The 23,741-nt window shown below is 40.2% G+C and overlaps 1 protein-coding gene across 1 annotated transcript in view; it reads right to left on the reverse strand.

Annotated features, from left to right (window-relative positions):
• luzp1 (leucine zipper protein 1) overlaps positions 1 to 15,113 on the reverse strand; it is a 62,447-nt gene extending 47,334 nt beyond the window's left edge. The window contains exon 1 of the mRNA XM_084742596.1: positions 14,669 to 15,113. The gene's annotated coding sequence lies outside the window, so the exon portion shown is untranslated. The remainder of the gene's footprint in view (positions 1 to 14,668) is intronic.
• Positions 15,114 to 23,741: the final 8,628 nt, after the last annotated feature.

A 23,741-nucleotide genomic window follows, 5' to 3' on the forward strand; every position in this document is an offset into this window, starting at 1 on the left:
TTGGCGTCTGAGCATTCCTCTCTCTGAGAACATGTATATTTTCTGATCACAAGAAAAATAATCTGCAGGAGGAATTTTATTTTGAGAGCCGCCCTGTAGATCCAAGGATTAGAGCAGGTCAGACAGGAGTGTGTGAGAGTGAGAGTGTGTATCGCCCCCATACAGTCAAGGTGGAGGAGCAAGAGGATCACTTGACGGATAATTCGCAAAGGAAGAGCACGTGAGGATCCGAACCCGGACTGTTCGAGCCACATATGATCAAATGAGCAAACATCCACACCCACACAGACACACACAGCTCCACTGTACATCAACAAAGTGAATTTACAAATGACACTTTAGGAGATGTTGACACAGGTAACACTAGTCCAAAGTCCATCCTTCTTTTCCTAAACTTCTCAGTCTGTGCCCATATTTTTTTTACTGAACTTCTTCTTCCTCTAGGAGTGAATTAAAAGAAACGCCTCTAAAGCTAACAAAATTCACACATTATGTGTTTGCTTAACCCATGAAAAAAAGTGTAAACACAATAATTTGCTATTTTACTGGGGACTATTTCGTGGTCTAGACTAGTAACTTCCTGACGTCTCTGCTGGTTGCCTGGAAACTAGTCAGAGGAAAGAAAGGAGAAAGTGTGTCAATCCAGACTGTCACATACAGTATTAATTTTCAGGGAATAAATCATACTCTAATTTCTCTGCCTTTAAAAACTATCTCCTACGCAATCATTTAGTTACATGAATTTCATGTTATGTTCCTTGCAGCAGTCTATGACTATTTGTGACACTGAGTAAGTGTACAAACAGGTGACAAATTAAAGGGAAAACTGACATAAAGTGTTTAAGTAAAGCACTGGGCCACCACAAGCAGCCACAACAACTTCATTGCTCCTTGGCACAGATTCTACAAGTTTATGCAGAGGGATGAGGGATGAGCAACACGCTTCAAAAAGTTCCTTTCTTCACTTGGTGCTTTTCTATGCTGGTGGTGGAGAGGTGTGTTTCTCCAACACATGTTCAAGTGGGCTGAGATCTCTTGACTCACATCATTTTCAAACTCATCAAACCCTTCACTTTAGTGATAACAACCGATGCTTTGGTACCAAGTTGATGCCATAATTCTGAAACTTATTCTAACCATAGTTAAGCTATACTGTTCAGTCTGCGTCATCTACCAAAATATGAGATTTAAAATTTTTAACTGTGGTATCAAAATAGGTAGCGGTAATTGTGGAATTTCACTGGTATTGGTATTAATTACTTAATTATTGGTACTGTGGCATCCCTAATCTAGAGACTCTGATCATTTTCATAGTCATTTAGCAACAATTTGGTCTGCAGGTCTCTCCTTCCTTGTCACATTAGAGGTGGTTCCATAATCTAGATTTTCCTACTGAGATCAAAACATAAGAGACATCAGACACATCAAAGCAAAAGACAGAGACGGAAGGCACATTTAATGTTGTCTCTCTGGGTCTTACCCAGAAACAGCAGCACCAGACACAGGATTGTAAGCACCCACCACAGCTGATTGTGTGTTTTTTTTTAATCAGTTTAGTTTAGTCGAGTGTCATTTTGATTTAAGACGCAGTAATCACAATTTTTAAAACAAAGAGGGAATGTCTTACTGCAAGATCCAGAGATGAAGACTTAAATATAGATGTTTTGGCCGGTTAGAAATAGCTCTCTACTCCAACCGACCTGAGACCTCACGATGAACCCGACCTTTGCTGAGCACTGGACTGGTACCGCCACCGTGATCTCCTGCCAACCACTGTCACGTCAGTCTAGTAGCTTTCCGACTGCAAATAACAGGCTAAAACATCATAAATTCTAGGGGACCAAGGCAGTAACTATAATCCTACGGAAGAGAGGTTGAAAGAGACATATTACAGCTCTCAGCATATAAACACTCATTAAATTGTAGTGATGGTACCCAAGACATACAAACCGTGCCGCTGGGTGAAGGACTTTGGTTCAACATTTAGCCTTTTAAGGATATTATTGAGGTTGTTGAGGGGTTAGACATCTGTATCAGCGTGTAGGTGGCATGAGGTGGTGTTTTTTTTACCACCTGTGTGAGTAGCTTTTTTAGCCTGGTGTGTGTAGTCTTCCACCACAAGCATCACGAGACTGATAGGAAGTAGAGCGTGATGTTCACCTTTCTTCTCCTCCCTTGATCATCGCCTGTCTGGCTGCCCAGCCAGATCTCTGGGAAGAAGAATGCATCTCGAACCAGACTGGAATGGCTCCTAAAATATGCCAAATATGCCCCTGACCCCCTCCTTTCCTGAAGACGTAGGTCTGCTGCTTGCTAGCCCACCCTCCTTCCCTTCTGGTCCCCCCCAACCCACAGACATTCCTGTGCTGTACGCCGCACTGAACGCGCGCAGACTTACAATCACAGATGACCCACTCACATAGAAAATGTGAAGGACATTAATAACACAAGTTTCCACCCAGCTGACCCAGACATGCCTTTTAAGGGTAAGCGGTTCAGATTTCTCTTTTCATTAACTTCCAAAAATACTACTGGACCAGGCTGGGAGAAGGGGGGAGTGACAGGAAAAAGAGAGGCTGGGGGGGTCTCCTCTTTAGCGAGGCAAAATGAGAGCGAGACAAGATAACAATCAGAAGGAGAGAGAGGAAATATTGGCCTGTTGAGGAGGAGAACACCTAAAAAAATAAAAGTGCAGCTGAGGAATTTACAAGAAATGTCTTAACTTTAGCTCTCCCCTGTTAAAACGTCCCTTTCTCCACTCCCTCCCGCCCTCTCCCTGCCTTGCTGCGCCTCCTACATGCTTTTGAAGTCTGTTTCCTTTGCACTTCTTTCCTATTTTCTTCCAGGATTGACGAGGTAGCCATTTTTTGAGGATCCTGTACAGTGTAGGAACAAAACAGGCGCACAGGGAACCTTCTGTAAAACAACTTATTGGAGGCTGAAATGTCCAACAGAAACCTGAATCCCACACAGGAACCAGTTGGAAAAAAATAAAAATGCCAAACCAAGAGGAAACTTGTGTTTCAGGTCAACCTGACAGCATGTAAAACACAAACACAGTAGCTGAGTGACCCACATTATTAGTCAATGTGGTCCAAACTCCAGCTCCAGCCATGTGGGGCAGCTGGCTGGCCTGGCCAGGCTGCCGATTAAACATTTGAAGACTTATCACCTGCAGCTATCAGGTTATATCTAACAACCACAAATACATTCTTGGCAGGAGTGTTTAGCTAAATAAACTGACACTCAGCAGGGAGGGCCGAGGGTGTGAGAGCAGGAGACAGCTTGAAAGACAGACAAGCAGTCACTATTCACATGTAAAATCATAGATATCTACTGTTAAATGATTAGTCTTGTAGGATTGTTTGAGATACTCATCAATAGTTAGTGGATTAATTACAGCAGCCAGCAGGTCCTCAGGTTAGATTGGAAATGCAAAGAAGAGAACCAGCACAGTAGCGAAGTCATGTACAACAAAAGGTATTTTAGCCACTGAAAAAAAGTCCACCTAAAGAAATCAATATCAGCTTAAGTGTACCCAATATTTAGAATATTTTCACCACTTTCCTTTACCATCAGACAGCCTTTTCTACCAGGAAACCATTACGTAACACATATTGCATGCCATTACATAAGCCAAGTATCACTCTCGCTATCGATCTCTTAGTTTGTTTGTGTTATTGTGTGATTTTGGTGAAACTGTGTTACTGTGTGACTTTGGTGTTTTAAAAGGTTAGATCAAACGAAGTGACAGATCGAGGCAGTGGTAGACCAGCAACTCAGACGTTGTGCGAGGTAAAATCAATGATTTCACCACTGGAGTTTGGTTGGCTTTGAAAGAGCAAAATTTGGCTTCTATAATGGTGATTTCCCATCAAAAAAGGCTGTCTGAGGGCAAAGTAAAGTGATAAAAATACTCTAAATGTACTGTACACTTAAACTGATATTGATATTTTTAGGTGGACCTTTTTTTAAGTGGCTAAAATACCCTGTCCACAAGCTTCAGTGGTGGTACTCCTCCCAACACATCATCTACTAAAGTCAATACAGTGACTATCATTAAGTACCTCATACAACCCCACTTACTATCCACACTATCCCTTTAAGCCGCAATGAGGTTGCATCTGTGATAGATAATGTTATTGTTGGCAAAAGCAAGACAAAGAGAGACAGACATGAGACTTCAAAAGATGACTCACATGAGAAACCTCTAGAGTAAAGACTGAAGACTAAACTGACTGATTCACAGATATCTTGACCTCAGATTCAATCCTATGGAAGTTGAAGCAGCAGCAAAGCTGGAAAAGTGTCAAAAATATGTGAATGATCAATCAAAAGTAATAAATTACATTCTTGTATAAATGCATCTGTCTCTGCTCCTGTGTGATAAGGAAATGGTGGACACTTGAGAAGCCAAAATGAAGAGCAGATGTTTTTTTTTTTTTTAATTCTTCAGTTACCATAGCTTGAGAACCATCACATGGTCAACAGCAGGGCAGCTGCTTGGTTTTGGAGGGCTGCAGGGGGGTGATGGGTGTTCATAAATTAAAAGTCCTGAAATATGGTGCTAGGACGCAGTTTGGAAGTCTGGTGCAGGTCTGCATTACAACCAATGGATAACAGTGAACAGGAGCGATGAAGACATCTGTTTCAAGCCTGTGCATCTAGTGTCTGAGCCAGGTTTATAATTTGTCATAAAAAGATGCCCAGAACTGCATTCGTTATCAAGATCCTGCTCCTGGTGTTGTGTTCCAACCACCACATGTTTTAGCTCGGTTTAAGCAGAGGTTTTACAGTTTTTAACCTTCTCAGTCAACATACCATGATAAGGTAAGGTAAATATAGCAACAGAAAGGCCGTACAGCATATATGCTGTCATGCTATCCTCTTGGCTTTGTATACCTCCAGCTACATAGAGCAAAAGGATTTACAAAAATAACTGGGAATGTGCATTTATAGCTCTCTACTGAGCTGTGAGGATTTCTCCATAATGACAAAGGGAAAGGAAATGTCCTTCTGCCAAAATTGCTAAGCTGACTGGCTTACTGGCTTGTCACACATGAAAGAATAGGAGGAAATGTAAATGTGTCACTCAGGGTATCAAGCAGCACTGAGGGAGCAGAGGTCTCTGAGTAAAGGTTCAGTAAATGTTTCAAAGACACGTTTTTCCTCAAAGTGGATGACTCATTAATGTCGGTGTATGTGCCTCTCTGTGGCAGAGCTTCGATACAAACAATCTATGAACCTTTTGGCTCCTACCAAATATTTGTTCCAACTAGGGTACAAAGTTGATCATTTCACAGCAGCCTAATTTGCCCAAAACATTCCTATTTCATAACCACCTGCTCACGTAACAGGTTTGATAACCGTCCAGCAACTCAATAAAATCTTTTACAGGTCAGCGCAGCAGAGTTGACAGAGATGGCTGACTGACAGGTGAACTATGAGTCAGGGTTACACAGTCTTACAATGTTTCTGACTATTATGACACAAATGACAAAATACAAGCTATTATATACAGCCAGGAAGGCTTACTTTAAGGTAAAACTGAAGGTAAACCGCATTGTATTTATTGTATTTCACATAGGGTTGGCCAATATGACAATATGTGCCATGATATAGGGCTGGGCGATATAGCGATATATACTGCATGATGGTAGAAATGAGCTCACCGGAAGAGAGTTAGCATTTCCACTGCAGCTCTCGGGGCTGGATTCTCATGTGATCTCCACCGCAGGAGAGAGTGACAAGAAAACATGGAGAAAAAATGCATGTATGTATGGAAGCTCTAATTAAAGAAGAAAATAATCAAATACAATGAGGTTTGGTAGAGTCATTTTAAACTATTTTTTGCTTGAATTTACAGATGAATTACTGTATCATGATATATACTGCTACCATGACCTGGCCATGAAACCATACACAATCTGTCTACCATGAGAGACTTTGCCTCATTAATTAATTATGTTAAAGTGACTCTCCCTCAACAATCTCTGGGTGTACTGTACCACTGCAGGAAATGGGTTAGAGCATTTAATGAGCAATTATATTATGTTTGTCATAATGTGATGAAGCACCTCTGAATGAATTTCACATTTTTAAAGTGTATGTTATCAAACCCTGAGGCATAACATGGCAGTTTACTCATATCTAAATCTGACATACTGATAAAATACAAAAAATTAAATGATTAGGAAACAGGTCAAGTAATTATCCCATCCAATCTCGGTAGGGACAGCAATGGCCAGTGTTTTGGGGATTTTGGCATAGCCATCGGATTTCCAGATAACGGATATCTGGGCCGAGACTTCCTCTTTCGTGCAAAGGTCATTGATTACAGCCCCATTAGCAGCTTGAGACGTGAGTGAGTTGGTCACTACTACTTGAACTACAAACTGACTGCCTACAACAAGAACACTTCTGAATGAGGTTGGGCAGATGGACATTGTCACTGTCTATCGCACAAAGTTACAGACCCAGCAACGACATCGTCATTCATCACTCAAAATTTCACTGTGAACATTCTCATATAACAATTTGGCAGACATCACCCAACCCTACTTCAGTTACAAAAACTTCGTCCCTTGTTTACAGATTCTACATTGATATCGCTTGTTTTGATGGGGACAGTCTACAGCATAGTGGAAACAACACGGTCACGTGCACCTGCAGCTTTCGCTGGAGCAGATCTCCCGTGATGAGACTGTTGGTTCAGAGTCACCTGCTGCAGCACAGCAGAGTGATGAGGCCTCAGTGAGTGACCACGGCACCACACAACACAGAAAGCCCACCAGAGCAGCTGGTAATGAGGAGACTGTTTGGCACGCTTTGGAGGACTAACGAGGGGGATTCATTCACACTCACACACAAACACGCAGAAGAAGTTGCATGAACAGAATCCATTCTTGCTTTGACGTTGAATTCTTGAAGAGTGAGAGCACATATCTGTTGCTGTGTGTGTGTGTCAGTGTGTGTGTTAATGAGAGCCTGAGCGAGGCGTGTGAACACTCGGAGCTGGGATGAACTTCTGGCTACTACTCGCTGAGTGATTGACACTCTCAGACTCTAGTATCCGATGACAGATCGACATGGCTGGGAACAGCACCGAGGAAAAGTGCTCTGGCACACACACATGCATGCACACACACGCAAAATGACCCTGCGAATACACACACAAAGTTCAAGTAGTTTGAACTCCAGCTGAAATCACAGAGCCCGGCCCTGTCACTGGTCCTCCACTGATAAAGAAAGCTGGCAGGGAAAAGAGCGGCGGGACGAGAGGGGGAAGGAGTGGAAGAAACAGAGGAAGAGGGGAAAATCACTGTGTACAGTAGAGGAGAGAGACAACATATAAAGAGGTGATGGGGAAAGAAAACGTTTACATCTAGAAAACAAGAGTGATGGCTGCATTTACAGTGTTGCAACCAATGACTATTGCAGTGGTTTTCAAACTGTGGTCCAGGGACCAACACAGGTCCTTGGATGGGTTGTAGGGAGACCCCACCATAAGGAGGAATAGAATAGTTTAACTTTTATCACATTTACTGTAAGTTGGAACAACAGGAGAAGAAATAACATCAGCCATTTTGACTGATTGTAATTTATAGTGATCCTTGTTGATCACTTATGGACCGTGAAACCTTAAAAATTACTCAGGGGGAGTAGGGAGATCCCTTAAGAAAAAATCCTCTAAAATTGGGGGCCCAGGTCTCTTATATGAAGACGAAGTTCTTAACAGTCAAAACAAACCAAATTATTTGACCCTAATTCATATAAAACAAAAAAGCAGCACTTACTCTCCAAGTCAGACAAACTGAAAGCAGAGGATGTTGGGTACTTTTGCTTAGTAAGTTTGATTTTTGGCTGATTGTTGTTGTTGATGAATTTTCTGCTGATTTCAGCAGCACCAGTCCAGAGATCACCAACACAAAATCGCCTAAATAACCAAAGTAGCAGTTAACGTGCATGCCCTTACCACAACGGGCTGGACACCTAATTTACCTTTTGCGCCACAGACTAAAGAAAATGATGGCTAGAGTTGTACCCCAAACTAGCAGCAGCTGGTAGATTTGGTTTGTTTGAGATGCTAGCAAAGCAACATAGTACATAAAATAAGCACAGCAGAAACGTCAGGCAGGTCTGACCACCATGTTTAACCATATATATATTAACAATACATAAAATATGCCAATTTTACATATCTATGCAATTCAAATCAACTGCCGGTTGCTGCTGGAAGTGTTTGTTGTGGCTGGAGACAGCGTCTATACATACTCTGTCTAATTTAGGTGTCTTTATGGCATTAAGCCATCCTCCTTCACGTCTGCTAATAGACAGACAGCAGCTCCAGCTGGCCTGCGTATTGTCAACAGCAGCAGCCTCTGTCCCGGATACTGAGCCCATTATTACATTAACACAAAACACACACACACACACATACACACACTGACAAAGGATATACACTCACAACACAGGCTGTGTGTGGGCTTTAATAAGAGGCTCGAAGAGACCATGATTCATCCGTACTATTTTAAGGAGCCCTGAGTCTGGCTACCACTAATAATAACCAACACCAACACCATCCGATCCAAATTCTATTTGAGCTATCCATTACAGCTTATCAGGATGCATAGGTTACGCTGCAAAGGACACACTCCTGCTCATGTTGATGACTTCCACACAGTCCCGCTAACCCCTCACTGTCTCACTTACTGACAGTGCTGTCTTCTTGTCACATTTGCTTTATGTGTCATCATGTTATAGCCTTGTTTTATTTATCTTTAAATAGAAATCTAGTGAGAAGTACTACAAAAGAAGCAGTGGGAGGTTTTTATTTTGCTAATTTTATTTTTTGACATCATATTTTGTGGTTATTACAATGGAAAAGTATTGCTTAAGTCAATTGGGGCATCTAAAATCAACAAAATATGAGTTCCTTGTTGTTGCCTTAAGATGTGTCAAGTTAACAATTGATTAGTCGGTCATCAGAAAATTAATCTTTAGATAACTGAAAAATGCAAAGCAAGTTTCAGCTTCTCAAATTCAGTTAATTTCATTGAATAAATCTTTACTGTGTCTGGAGTTTACTTATGGTGCAGCATAAAAACATTAGGAGAAACCTACTGTGCATATGACAACAACAAAACCACAGTGACAATATGTCAAGTTTACAAAGTATGCACTGAATAAAAAGTATAAAACGTGAAGATTTGATGGTTTCTTTAGTCATGTTTGACAGTAAATTAAATATCTTTTACTTTTTTCATTTAAAACAAGCCATCTGAATACGTTGCCTCAGACTCTGGCTAATAATAATGACCATTTTTCACAATGTTTTGATATTTCATGGACAAAACGATTACATTATTAATCAAGAATATACTGTCAGATTAACTGATAATTAAAATAGATAGGGCTGCAACCAACATTTATTTTCATTGATGACGTTGCTCCAATTTAGTTCAACTGATTAATGGATTATCAAAATAGTTTGCAATTCATTTAATAGTTGACAACTAATTGGTTCAATGTTGCAGCTCAAAAATAATTGCTCACTGTGTGTATTCTGATAACTACACAGGCTGACGATTGAAATACTACAAGACTTTTTCTTCATATGAATTTACATCCAGCAAAACATTGGTAATATCCTTTTTTATTTGCTTCCACTTGCATCTAATGACGTCAGTGCACTACACTAACAGCAGGGGCTCTGGTGAATAAACCTTGATGTGCCGAGTGGCAGTAATACTACCACCGACAGGCTGGGCTCGACATTCCCAGCGGTTTGATTCTCCCAGGCAGAAAACCTCAATATTTTAATTTAATCCCCAGAGCAGTCATTTAGCCACTCCGTAATCCCCAGGTCCAGTGCTTAGTCTGATAATTACCCTTATTGGACACCCATAATGATTAGTTTTTGGTTTCACCCAAAGCAGTGCAGGCAGTTTCATAGGGCGGTCGCGGCGTTCTGCGGAGTGGAAAACCAATCATGCGTGGTATAGCCCAGGTCGTAAAAGGAGAGAAGAGAGAGGGGTATGATTATTACTTTGCATGGCAGGCGACAACTCCTGGACAGGACACGGTGCAGACTCTGTCTTTGTGTAACTTTCACTTGTTGGCATCCAGATCACTTTAAAGGGACAGTTCAGATTACTTAATGTGGGGCTGTACGAGATCGCCAGCACAGAAGCTCATCAGTGAACACCTGTGGACGGGGTCAGCAACAAAAGATATTTTGGCCAATTTTAAAAAGTCCACCTAAAAAAGTTAATATCAGTATACTCTTTATTTAGAATATTTTCACAGCTTTAGTTTTCTATCAGAAAGCCTTTTCCAACAGTAAACCACCGTTATATAAGCCAAATATCACTCTCTCCAAACCAACCAAACTCCATGGGTGAAATGGGTAATTTTATCTTGCAGAACACGAGCGTTCTCAGTCTACCACTGCCTCAGTTGGTTAGTTTGTTTTGGTTATTGTGTCATGTTGGTGTTCAAAATGTCACAAAATAACACAAACTAACTAATAGGCCAGCAATAGGGCTGGGAAGTATGGACTAAAAATTATATCACACTATAATTTCAAGCATGGACGGTAACAGTATATATCAGTACATTTGTTCTTCTTTAATATTAAATTTCTCTGCAGGGGTGAAGAACTGGTATGGCAACTCCATGGCAGCTATTATTGCACTCTTAACTGTATTATTAGGAGAAAGGTATTTTAATAACATTTAATGAGCAAAACTGGAATAATAAATAGAAAAAATACAAAACCACAAAACCGTTTTACCACCACATATAACCACAGTTATCTGACATGATTTGTACTCAGATTACTGTTTTCTGCTTGCTGTCTGACTTTTTAAATTCAAAAGTCCATTTCCACATGATGGCAATTGCACTGGTCTTTCTTCCAACTCCTTCTCCCCTTTGCAGTGTGGTGAATTTTGTTTGGCAAAGCTCTGATGTTATTGGTTCTTTTATTTTGTGCTTTTAATGTTTAAATAATACACTGACTATTGATAAGTGCCTGTGAACATGTGCACAACTAATATATCATAACAGGTTCAGGGTGTCAAGATGTATTATATTATATTAAATAATCTGAGCTTAAAATCACAAAACAAGCGGTGGTGATGGCGGTGGCTCTCCTACTGTGTTAATAACCATAATTGCACTGAGGAGTCATGTTGAGTTACTGGCATGAAAAGTCAGAAGGGGGCATCCACTGGGAATCATCCCTCCTGAGAGCCAACGCAACCAAACTTAATTTGGAGCACAATTTTCCCAAGGCTGTAATGCATGGATCAAGCATAATCAGGGAAAATTTAGACATCTCACTCTTCACTTTGCTGCTACTCTCATCTAATTTTCCCTTTGCATTTCTCCCAACATTTCCAAAGTGACAGCATAAAATGCAGACATTCCCTCCACATGCGGCGTCATAATCCCCCCCAAAATACCATAGGAAACCCTTTTCGCACATGACAAGCTGCCTGATGCAAGTGCCTGTGCAGAGTCCAGGAGGAAAAGTGGCTTCACAGCAACACAAGCTGGTAGCTCAGCTGGTATAATCTACAGCTGGCTGGGAGGGCGAGCCTTACTGGAAAGTCATCAGTGATTTCTTTTTTTTTTTTTTTTGTCTCCTTCGTGTCTGAAACAGGTCAAGGCAGGTCCCTCCATCTCCTTCCCTCCCTGTGCTGCTCTTTATGAGCTCCACCTGGCAGATTAGTATTCCACCACTACAACTACCTTTTCTGCTGTTGACACATGCACACACACACTCCTCTATTACTGTTGGGGTGAGGCAGCACAGGGCACATACTGTTCAGACTCTGGGTTACATGCATGCATGTGCAGCCTACACATTCCCACCCTCACGTGAAGGAAAACAAACACGCACATACTCAAAACAGAACAGACACATCTTGCCACACTGTTTGTTGATTTAGCAAATCACCAAAGTAAGGCTGCAGTTCTGATTACTTATTGTTTGATGTGTCAACTTCGCTTATAATGCGAGAAAATTGTGCAAAATGTCACCCAAAGCTTGACATTTTCAAATTGCTTGTTTTGTCTGATGAACAGTCCAAAACCACTTAATATTTTAGAAGTCATATAAGTTGTGCACCAAATGTGAATTTCGATATTTAAAATAATTTGGCCGATAAGCTATGATGATACCGACCTAGCTACTGTTTTTCTAGTTATACCACAAATGACCAGCACAACATTTGTGAACGCAAAATTGATGCAACACAACAGACAAACATTGTCCAATGCATCAGTGAATGTTATCTAATTTGCAGATAGGCCAGTTGCAATCAACAGTATCGCCCGATAAATCAACAAAAAGAAAGCAACAAATCATAACATTTGACAAGCTAGAATCAGCGGATATTTGACATTTTTCCTTGATCAATTACTTAAATAATTAATCAAAGAATTTAAGTGTTGTTATTTATTTTTTTCTCTATCAGTTACTAATTTTCAGAGCTAGTTTTCAGACTAACTTTCAACAACAGATTCAAGGCTAAGTCAGTTCCTTGAGGTCATATCGTGTTTGTCCACTAGGAGTGTCACAATATTATTGTAGATTAAAATGTTTTATTATATTGTTTAAAAAATATTTGTATCATATTAATAAAGAAACACATGATAATATGTAAACAATCCTGCACCTCTTAAATACACTATGCTCTTAAATCAGTCATCATTATGGATACAGACTCTCTCCACGTCTCTACATTCATATTTTTTGAGTGGTTTTTTGGCAGCCCTGCTTATCCATCAACCTAATGCTAACTCCTGCACACAGGAACGTGTGCACAACTAATATATCATAACAGGTTCAGGGTGTCAAGATGTCTTAGTTAACAGTTAATTACTTCAGCAGATTGAGGACCTAAAGACATGAGGTGTTCCTAATGTAAAATCACTATAACATCCTCTCAGTGGGTTGTGTAGATCCACCACTAGTCTATTTTGTGTGAATGTAATGTCCTTATGTTGACTATAGTGCTCAGCTGTGATTTTATAGTGCTCAGTGATTAAGCTAAACCCAAAACATTATTTTGGCCAGACATTATAGTGTACTGTGTGTATGCACCATGTCATATGTACCACATATCACACAGTATCTCTGTTCTGTAAACATTAACTCTAAATATAGGTTATTAGTGTGTACGGGTAAACACAATGTCCATGCTTCCCTACATCCTGAATGTTTATATTGTCAATTTTGGACTATAAAGCTGAATGGTAAAATACTCCATCTTAATTTACATGGAGTGATTGATGTCCACATTTTAGGGATCACTGCAGTATCGGCTAATATATTGATATAGTTTATTTTTCTTTCTATCGGCCCCAAAAATCCAGTATTGTTCAGGCTGTACTCGATATGCTACCTCATATGGCTGATACTCAACGCCAGCAAAGGAAACTGAAACATTTCGCCCTCATGCATAAAAAAAATACCCTTAAATTCCCTCTTAGGAAACAGGGGAATTACAGTTTGATAAGCCAAGTTGCATTTTGAAACAGCACGCAAGATAATATCCTCATGACTGGCCAAAACATAGAATGTCAGGAGGAGGCACAAGCAGCCAATGCTTCAATATTTTTAATGTTTTTATCAACCAAATTTTGACTTATCACAGCTATATTGATCTACATTAATACCAACATATGTGGTCTAATATTTACCAATTAGAAAGTTTTTTTTTTGGGACAGATATTTCATGCTTTTTTCATCCTCTTGTTTAATATGTAGATATTTCTGTTTTTTATTTACTTTTATTAAACATACCAGTGAAAGTTTACCCCTGATGTAATTTTTGGCAAATAATAATTTACTCCCTGATACTGGTATCAGCACTGGCCTCAAAAAATCCAGTATAGGTCAGACTGTAATCGAGTCTACCACATATCACACAGTATCTCCTTCTGTAAACATCAACTCTACCAGGCTATTAGTGTGTATGGGTAAACACTGTTCATGCTTCCTTATATCCTGAAGGAAAAGAGGGCAGTAAGTCATAAAATGTGTGGCTGATACTGAGTGAAACATTTGACTGAAAGCATTAAAAAATACCTTTAAATTCCCACTCGATAGGCCAAGTTACATTTTTACAAGGATAATATCCTTGGCCAAACACAGAGGTACATGCTTGTCAGGAGCTTGTACACGCAGGCAACACTGATTGTTGAATACTTTCATCAACCTCATGTTCTGAACTATCGCTTATAACAAGCTATAGCAGGAGATATGAAAAAGCCTGTCGTTATTAAGTGCGTAGCCACAAGCGAGGAGTCGCAAACATGTAACAGTTATAACGCCAAATACACTGTAGCCTAAAATCTGCGGTGTGTGCAGAAAATAAGATGTAAATGCTGTGTGCGGCGCTACAGTTTAACCACCTGAGGTTTTCTCCGCAGTCCTGGATGCTTCATTTTGGCTTGAAAGCGAGCAGAGCAGCAGGAGGAGGAGGAGGAGGAGGAGAGGAACAAGGAGGAGGAGGAGGGTTGAAAACTTGCCGCAGTTCAGACTTCTGCAGTCCCGACTGACTGGGTCCAACTCAGGAAGCCGCTGTCTGAACCCGACCAATGTTCCCCTGTCCAAACCCCAAAACACACACCGAAACGTTAAGATAAAGTTTACCTCAGCTGTTCCACCGCCGGCTCATAAAAACGCGACGGTAAATCCACAACTTCTCATGCGGACGGTGGGACTCGCTGCTGCTGGCGCTGCTGCCGACACGGCGAGGACAAGTTCATCCACATATTCTCACATTCAAGCAGCAGCAGAGAGAGTTGGAGGCGGCAGGACAGCCGGAGGGAATGCGTCTTTGGTTTCCCCTTCTCCCCTGAATCACTTTCGTCGGTCCTTTCCTCTCGGATATTCCCCTCCCTGGTTCGCTCTGAGATCAAACCATCACATTCCAGCGCGTCCTTAACAATGAAAAAAGGTGGGTTTTCCTTTTCTGCTGCCGGAGGACCCACCCCTCGGGATGACTCTGCCCGGCCTGACCGCAAAGAGAACGCCCTTCCCGGCTGCGAGGTCCCGCCTCTCTCCCCCTACAGTACAGAACATACGCAAACCTGGCTGGTGAGGAGAAATTAATCCAAGCAGAGATTCAATGGATAGTCTGAATATTTTAATAAAGTCTGAGTTAATCATACATTTCTCTCTCTCTCTGCACACAGACAACAACATGTTTTAACTGAACAGCATAGTTTACACTTAGGGGAGACTGGGGACGGTTGGAACACTTTTTACATTTCTCTCGGTTATGCAGACTATTTGGACTACACCAGCCAAATTTTTCTTTATTATACTTATGCCTGTCTGCTGATTACCCACACCATTTGAAGATGATTACATATGACATATCATTCACAATATTTATTTGAAAGGAAGAAGTCTGATGAACATGATCATAATTTAACCCATTAAAAAATATTTATTGATAATTAATCCATAATCAAAAAATTTGCAAAACTTGTGCCTCATTTGACACTGTTTTGTCTGGCTGAGCTATTTTTGGAATATGGCATCATAAAATTAAAATAAGAAAAAGAGAGAAGAGAACAGGACAAGAATGAGGGAATATGTATTTTATAATTAATTAATCAATTGATAGCATTTTCAATTATTGGTTAAAAAAAAATGCACAAAATTTGCATCCCTATTTGCAACAAATTAAAAACAGATTAATTTTCACAAATTAGCTTAATAATATATATTATTACTTATTTAGTAATATCAAATTTTTATTAAATTTTGTTTGTGTATGTATGCAAATAATAAAGGTGCTGTTTAATCTCTGTATTTACGTGTGCAACAGGAAGAATGGAATAATCTGCAATGCAACAAACTTTTATTAACTAGATCCTTATTGTACAAACCTGTTTCTTTTTTTACAAACTGTTCTTGACACACTCCAGTGTGTGAACTATTCTTATAAAACTTAATTTACCTCACAATGAAAAAAGCAATTCACATTTATTTGGGTGAATTATCATGTAATGTGCCCAACAATGACTTGTTTATGTTGGTAATTATTGTTGTGTGGTCTGTTTTGATATGGCTGCAACCATGTTGCAACCATCCCCACTCTGCCAGCTAGGACAGAACATCATGTGCCAGTTCAACACACTGACCTTCACACATGCTAAATACTTAGAAGTAAACAAAATAATGAGTCAAATACATACATTTTGATTAATTAATTAAAAATTTTAGGACAGTGTGACAAAAAATAGAGCTCAAAAATAGTTTCATACCTCAAAAACAAGTTGTGTTCTCTGTTGTTTGTTTGTTTTTTCAACATATGCAGCAGCAGTGGTTGAATGTGTCTTCTGTCTTCCAAGTGGGGAGAGGGTCTCACTGAGCACGTGCAGTAACAGTATGACTATCATCACACTAGCATGTCTCTGATTGGAGGAATAAGACCTGTTGCAACCATCCCAATCCACCCCCGATACACCACGAGCCTGTTTAGACTAATACCATTGGAAATATAAAGCCACATTAACAACACACTTATTTTAAGCTTCCCATTATGTACACCAATTATAAGTCCCTATTGCAATATTAAAAAGTAGTTATACAAGAATTATGTACCAATAAACCCAATGAGTAACACCTGTAGCAATGTTATAGGAGTCTTAAATCCAGCAAAAGGGGTGAAAAATACTGACAAGATTACTATAAATGTATTTTCCAGTAGCACAACATACTATAAATCCCCATTGCATTGTTATAGAGTTTTGTCTTTGTTTGCATGTGCATATAAAATATCCAGGAAGTGCAAATAACCACAATTGTTGGCTCTGTGTTCTGGCAAAGGTTCTTTATGTTTGTATTTAAGAAGCATACTAGAATATATGCAACTGAGAACCTTACCATTATACACTAAATTAGGGATGTAACAATACCAAAAACCAGCATTTATGCTTACTAAATCTAGTCACCCATGCTTCTAGTACTTTAAAAATGATCAGTTGATGTTATAACAATGTTTTGTATTTTTTTTTTTCCTTTGGTTATGTAATGTCATGTTATGACCCTCTTGAAAAATAGACATTAACCCTTTTAAAGACCCTTGATGGATGTCTGACCCCACTTCAGGAAGGTTTGTTTAAAAGGACCAGTGTGTAAAACTTGGTGGCATCTCGTGGTGAGCTTGGAGATTACAAACACCACATTTCGCTCCCTTGTGTGTAGGAGAAACTACAGTGGCTGCAAAATTCGTAAAAAAGCTGAAAGGTCATATCTAAAGCCAGTGCTTGGTTTGTCCATTCTGGGCTTCTGTAGGAACATGGCTGTGCAACATGGTGTCCTCCATGGAGGAGGACCTGTGCCCTCTGCAGATATAAACAGCTCATTCTAAGGTAAAAAAACATGATAAATTTTATTTTATGGTGAGTAGACACTAATGAATACATGCATATGAATATTATATCCAATTTCTGCCATATTCTGACAATTAATGGCCATAAATTTATCACAGTGGACCTTTAAGCTATTTCAAAAACCAGATGATTGTTGTGGCAATACATTAACTGACAATAAAGTAATTTCTTCTTTTTCTCTTCTTTTTTCTCAGTCATGGTGGATAATGTTGGAGAGTTTCTGGGTTGTTAAGCAGCTTGAACCTTGCTTGGGTCCAGACCTTCGAATCCCCCCACTCCAACGAGCTGACTGATTCTCGAAGATGGAAATGAAGTGTAACAAGCTGACAATTCAGTCTGATATCAGGCAAGCTTAAACCAGGTTGTGTTACATTCTTTTCTTACCCCAAGCACAAACCCAGTGCAGCTCAGACTGCCTGACCTTCAAGACAGACACATGGATCAATCTGTGCTGTCACTCAGTGCAGCCTCTCTGCTATCACTGTACCTCGGTATGAAATACCCCCTAGTTTTAACTTCTGCCACTGAGCCTGCTAATGTCAGTCATGCAGCATAATAACTGTAACACAGTCATATTGTTTGCTCAGTATATTGCTGCATGATTATGGTGGGGCAATAAATTCTTCACTGTGGGTTTACTGTCTTTCACTGATGTAACTGTGGTTTCAATAAGATGATGGCTCCTCCTAACTATGCGATAGGCAGCCAGCCAAACAGGTGAAGTCTAGCCCACAGAGATACACAAACCCACGCACACTCTCTCACACAGTTTGTTTCTCTATCACTTGAACATTGCCGTCATTGTAGCACTCTGCTGTATTATCAAAAACAAAATCTGCACTGCCTGGTTGCTATTCAAAGGTAACACCAGCAGTACATTGTTGCTCTCTGTAAAGGGAGAGGCTAAAAAATACAGTTACATGATGTTAAAATCACCACATTCACCAGTGGCCTTGACCGTGTCGTCTGTGACTTAAACGGCCGTGTAATTAAAACAGTCGTTCGTGTTGATTCCCACAGTCAAGCCTTTGTTTCCCCCTCGTAAAAAGCCATACCGCTCTAATCATATCATTTGACATCATAATGGGCAAGGCGAGGTATAAATAATGTCATGGTGTTTTTCTCTCCAGGTGAGGAAAAGGCCAAAGATACCAAGGAATCAAAGAGAGCTAAAGGCAGAATCAGACAAGCCCAGACGCCACAGCAGGAAAGCCGAATGCAGGTGTATGTAATTAATCTGTGTGCATACATATTTCTGTATAAACTATATGTCTGTCTCTATAGTTGTAATGATAAAGGGACAATTCATCCCCCAAATCTAGATTGTTGTGCACTGTAAATACTAACATAAAGTTCAATTACAAATACTGAGTTCACCTAACTAATTTTTTATCAACTTATTAACACTCATTTTAAATAAGTTACTTGTACGTTGAGGTCGAAAAAGCTGACAAACTCAGTGTCCTTGAGTTGGGTTCACTTAAACAAAGTAAGTACTTAGATTTTATGCTTTTTTTAGTGGTGAAATGTAACTAAGTACATTACTGTTGTACTTAAGTATCCCACAAATTAGAGCCACTTTACATAAGTGAGAATGAAAAATGCTTCTAAAACAAATTGTCTCAAAAAACAGACTCATCTGGCTTCTGTAGAGTCTGTTAGTCTTTATTTAGATCAGGGTTGCCCAAACTGGGGCGCCCAGACCAAAGTTGGCCAACCATAATGATTGATTCGGCCCACCAGATGTTTCTAGCTTTAATTAAGAATGAATATATAAATTGTTATTTATGCTGTTTTATTTTTGTCTGGCGTCTCCTTTGTCTCTCTCACCTTTCCAGTCTACCTTCACCTGTCTTGTTCAATAGAGGCAAAAGCAAAAAATAATAATAAAGAATAAAATAATGCAACCTTTAAGTACAGTCCCGGTGGTATGTTGGGTGTCTGACTTCGCTGCCACCGTCACAGGTTGGCCAGCACCTCTTGGGGTTCGCTGGTGGCTGTTAGACACCCGACCTTGCTGCGACCAAGGTTGGACAGTGTGGCGTGGAATTCTGATGTCTCGCCATGACACATGAAATTGTTAGTACTTTAGTTTAAATGGTCCAGTCTGCACCAAACTTCACGTGTTTGATAACACTCCCGCCTTGAACACATTTACATAACAATATACCACAATAGTCATAGCGCCACCGACTGGCATCAGAAAATGAGATTAGACTTTAATGTGCTCCTCTAAGCAGGTTGACAATATCTTACTCCAATCCGGTCAGAAAGGCCTTAAGCCCATCGTGATGTTACATTATGAAGATCTTGACGTGTTATCAAACGGAGTAGCCATAATGGCACAATGACAGTCAGTGTTTTGCCAAAACACGGGACAGGTCAAATCTGCCTGAAACGTCACGTGTTCAGTAGTAGTCCAGGCCTGATCATATGATATGACTTCTGTGGATGGGACTGAGATGTGTACTGAGCCGCTGGATGACAGTAGTGACTGTCACCCTGCAGACCATTACATTAGCAAAATAAAACGAATGTCGCCGGATGTCGATGGATTCAGCCCATCAACATAGGTGATATTTTTATCAAGTTGCCCAACCATACTGTGCACTGTGGTTGTGAAATTACATACACTACACTCACTAACCATGTCACCGTGCAGTAAGAAACATGCTAATGGCTAATGGCTAATTAGTTGTATATTAAGTGCTTTGTAGTGTAGCACCATGGGTAATAGGGAAAATATGGATTTTCAATTTTGGGGTCAACTGTCCCTTTAATATGTCTTAAAAGATAAAGTCACAGCATGGGAGAGAAAGATGGTAGAGAATATGATCTTATCCCTCAGTTTTCAGAGCTACTGGTCTGCTGTATACATTAAAACAATTCCTGATCTATGAAGAAGCAAAAGACAAAAAAATCCATCAGGGCAATAGAAACTGTGAGATGACATATAAGTAAAGACAGGCATGGAAAAAAACTCTTTTTTTATAAGGACCTGTATCGCTCATGTTTCATCCGTTGTGAGAGGGCTGGCTCGTGCATAGACAAGTTTCTGTCAGTTTGGGAATTTGCCTTAATACATCAAATGATATAAATGCAAATGCATAATACAGACTGTAATCTAATGCATAAAGATGGCGGTGCAGGGAATGTAATCTCCCACAGCACACACAGGCACGCCGATTCAGGAAGAGCTGTGTTCAAGCCAACATCCTTCCTAATCACAAACATCCTTCACCACCCAGCAGCATTAACTTGTTTGTTCCAATGAAAATTTGTTGATGAACAGCAGAAATCATAATCAAATTATCTCACTGACTGTCTTTCAGAAAGAAGCTCCCGTGATTTTGCTGTTTCTAGTTCACATTTCGGGTATTTTATCTTATCCAGAGTGACTTGCAGTGGCTGCGACAGCAGACTAATCTCTAATAATCCTGCACAGATCAAAATTACAACCACCCAACAGTGCAGAGTGCAAGGATCAGGTCAATAGTCACCTGACAATATTCTTTTGACTACAAAATGAGCATGTAAGAAATAAAATTAGACTGGAGTAGGAGGATTTAATTCCACAATGTGGCTTATAGTGGTGCTTTCCCACTTTATGTCCTTTTTACAGCAGGGATAAGGATTAATGTACTTAATTCGTCCGCTGTCCTCTCAGAGTGGGTTATGGCCAGTATTTAAACAGATGTAACCCTGATGGATCAAAATGTGGGGCAGCTTGTCATGTAGGGAAACATGCACTTATCCACTGCCATCAAGCACCGACAACATTGTGCAACATTGTGTAAACTAAAATCAGTGCAGGCATGCACTCGCTATGTTTGAAAAGACCCTTTTGAAAGACTGCTTCACTTGCACAATCCTGTAATGTGAATCTTAGTTTCATAAAATATGACAGTATTTTCAACCTAAATTAGTAATGAAGAGCACTGATACAACTGAATACATCTGAGGTCTTGGAGGCATAATATGTAACATTTATACATTAAAATGTCTAAAAACAACTAGACATGTTATATATTTTGTCGTGTTGTGTACTTACATCATCCAAATGTTTCTAGCAGTGTTCAAACCACTGACTTTAACATCTTTGCTTCCTCCGACTGTACAAAAATGAACCCAAAATATCCTGGATACAAGGACTACAATCTCACGCTGGTGAGATAATTTGGAGTGTGTACAGTGGTGATCAGGGTTGGAGCTGCAGTATTGAGGTCTCATCCAACTCAGTCGCAAGCAGGGCACAGCTGTCATGTCATGTTCAACACTTGAGCATACATGCCTACAATGACAGAAACTATCTTTGGGAAAGATTTATTTGACATTTACTTTGATTTACTACTAAAATCTACAAAATTGGAGGGGGGTGGGATTTATTACTTTTACAGCAGTCAACCACCACAGGGCAATCGAGATGTTTTGGCTTCATTTTTAGGGTGCTGTCATGTCATCCATGTTTATATATGTCAATGGTTCCAACATATCAGATGTATAATAAAACCTAGACAGAGTTTTGCCACTCAGCCTTGCTTCCAGTGGCCAGTCACAGCATGGCAGTGAAAAATTCCTGGCAGCCCAAAACGCATTTTCCCATAAGCCACCATTATTTAAGACGTGTAGAATTGTTGACTGTTCCTCGAACTATAAACAAGGTCAATTATGAGTCCTGTGACGAATTTCTAACCCATGAGGGTTTTATATTTGTAAAACTCCTAAAACTTCAGGTCATCACAATGTAAAGTCTATGGACTGAGCAGGAAGTCATGGGTGGGCCACCATGAGAAACCCCACACTTAAAGGGCCTCACACCCAGGAAGACAGAAAACTTTTTTGACTTATGCACCAGGTGAGCAAATTCTCTCACTGAATGGACACCGTAACTGTCGGCAATGCCTCAAACGAAATGGGTAATTTTATTCAAGGTAATGGTACATTTCATTTGGTCGCCTGTCAGTGGCGCTATATCCCATTTATTCCTTTGAGTGGCTCTAACTTTCAGGGAAACACCAGATGATTCGTCAGGGACTGAAAAAGAAAATCTGTAAACGTGACATAAACATGGCAGAAAAGTACTGTGAATAACACTTTAATACATTTTCATCAGCTCCCATCACACTCTACTTCACAATTTCATTAGTCTATGTTTTGATGGAGAGACCCCTAGTGGCAGAAATTACATAGTGTACCTTTAATTTGGAAATAAACAGACAGAGCTCCAAATCCTTTGATAGGAATAAAAAAATATTTCTTACTGTTAGGTCTTATATTATCTTGAGATACAGATATCTCAGCCTGTCTAGCTCACCCTCCCACGGCCCTCTCTGTTTCACTGCAGGGGGACATTCCTCAAACTTCAGCCTCTGGCATGCAGTATATCTGCTAGTAGAGACCTTACACTCTCTGGTCTGCCAAGAACACTCTGCCAGGCGGGACGTGCAGCTAAACACTACCTGTTTATCAGTTCTCAGCCTCATACTTTCACCCTGATCCTCATAAGTGGCCTGAGCGAACAGCCACGGCCTTCCCCTCGGTGAAATATTCCAGTAGGGCGTTTCATGTCTGCCAGAGGCAAAGTGCCACGGATCAAGGTGAGGTGAAGGAGCAACTGTAAAAAGGTGTTAATGGGACAAGAGGAGCTCCACACAGGCAGCTCCCGCCCTCCCTGCCTCCTGAGGAATGCATGACTCTGACTTCTCACTATATAGCTCTTCCAGGGCGATAGCTAGCTACCCTATTAAAAAAAAAAGGTCCTGGCAGCATTCCCTCTCTGTGTCTCCACACACCTGGACTGAAAGTACAACCACCTTGGAAGGAGGGATTCCTTGGACCAACCTGTGCAGCAGTGCAGAACATCAGGGATCACCTGCATGAATCTGTATCTGATGATTTTATATTTTTCTAGGCCGTTCAAAGGCATCGTAGAGGATTATTTGAGAAAAAGAATGAAGTGGCATGCAGGCCGAATCGAGAGGCAGGTGTACAGTCTATGAAAGAATTTGTGAGGTGTATCATACTGCCACTGCAACATGGGATGTCTATATTTGAACCCAGCTGTTGCTAAACATGAGACATAAAAACATTGCATGCTGAATATTAGACTTACATTCACCAGATGGCCAGAAACACTCCAAATGAATGGTAATATAACTATCTGCTGGATGAACAACTGTTTATCAAAAAGTTCACTATATCAGCTTAATATCTGATAACATGTCAGTTTTGTGTTTACAGTTTTCTTTCCATTGTTCCCAAGTGCACAAAAGATCTAGGAGATATAAACTTAATCAACAACTGTTTAGTCACACAGA

The sequence above is a fragment of the Lutjanus erythropterus genome, chromosome 18 (genome assembly GCF_056507025.1).
Source record: "Lutjanus erythropterus isolate fLutEry1 chromosome 18, fLutEry1.hap2, whole genome shotgun sequence".
In the NCBI taxonomy this organism is placed as follows: Eukaryota; Metazoa; Chordata; class Actinopteri; order Lutjaniformes; family Lutjanidae; genus Lutjanus; species Lutjanus erythropterus.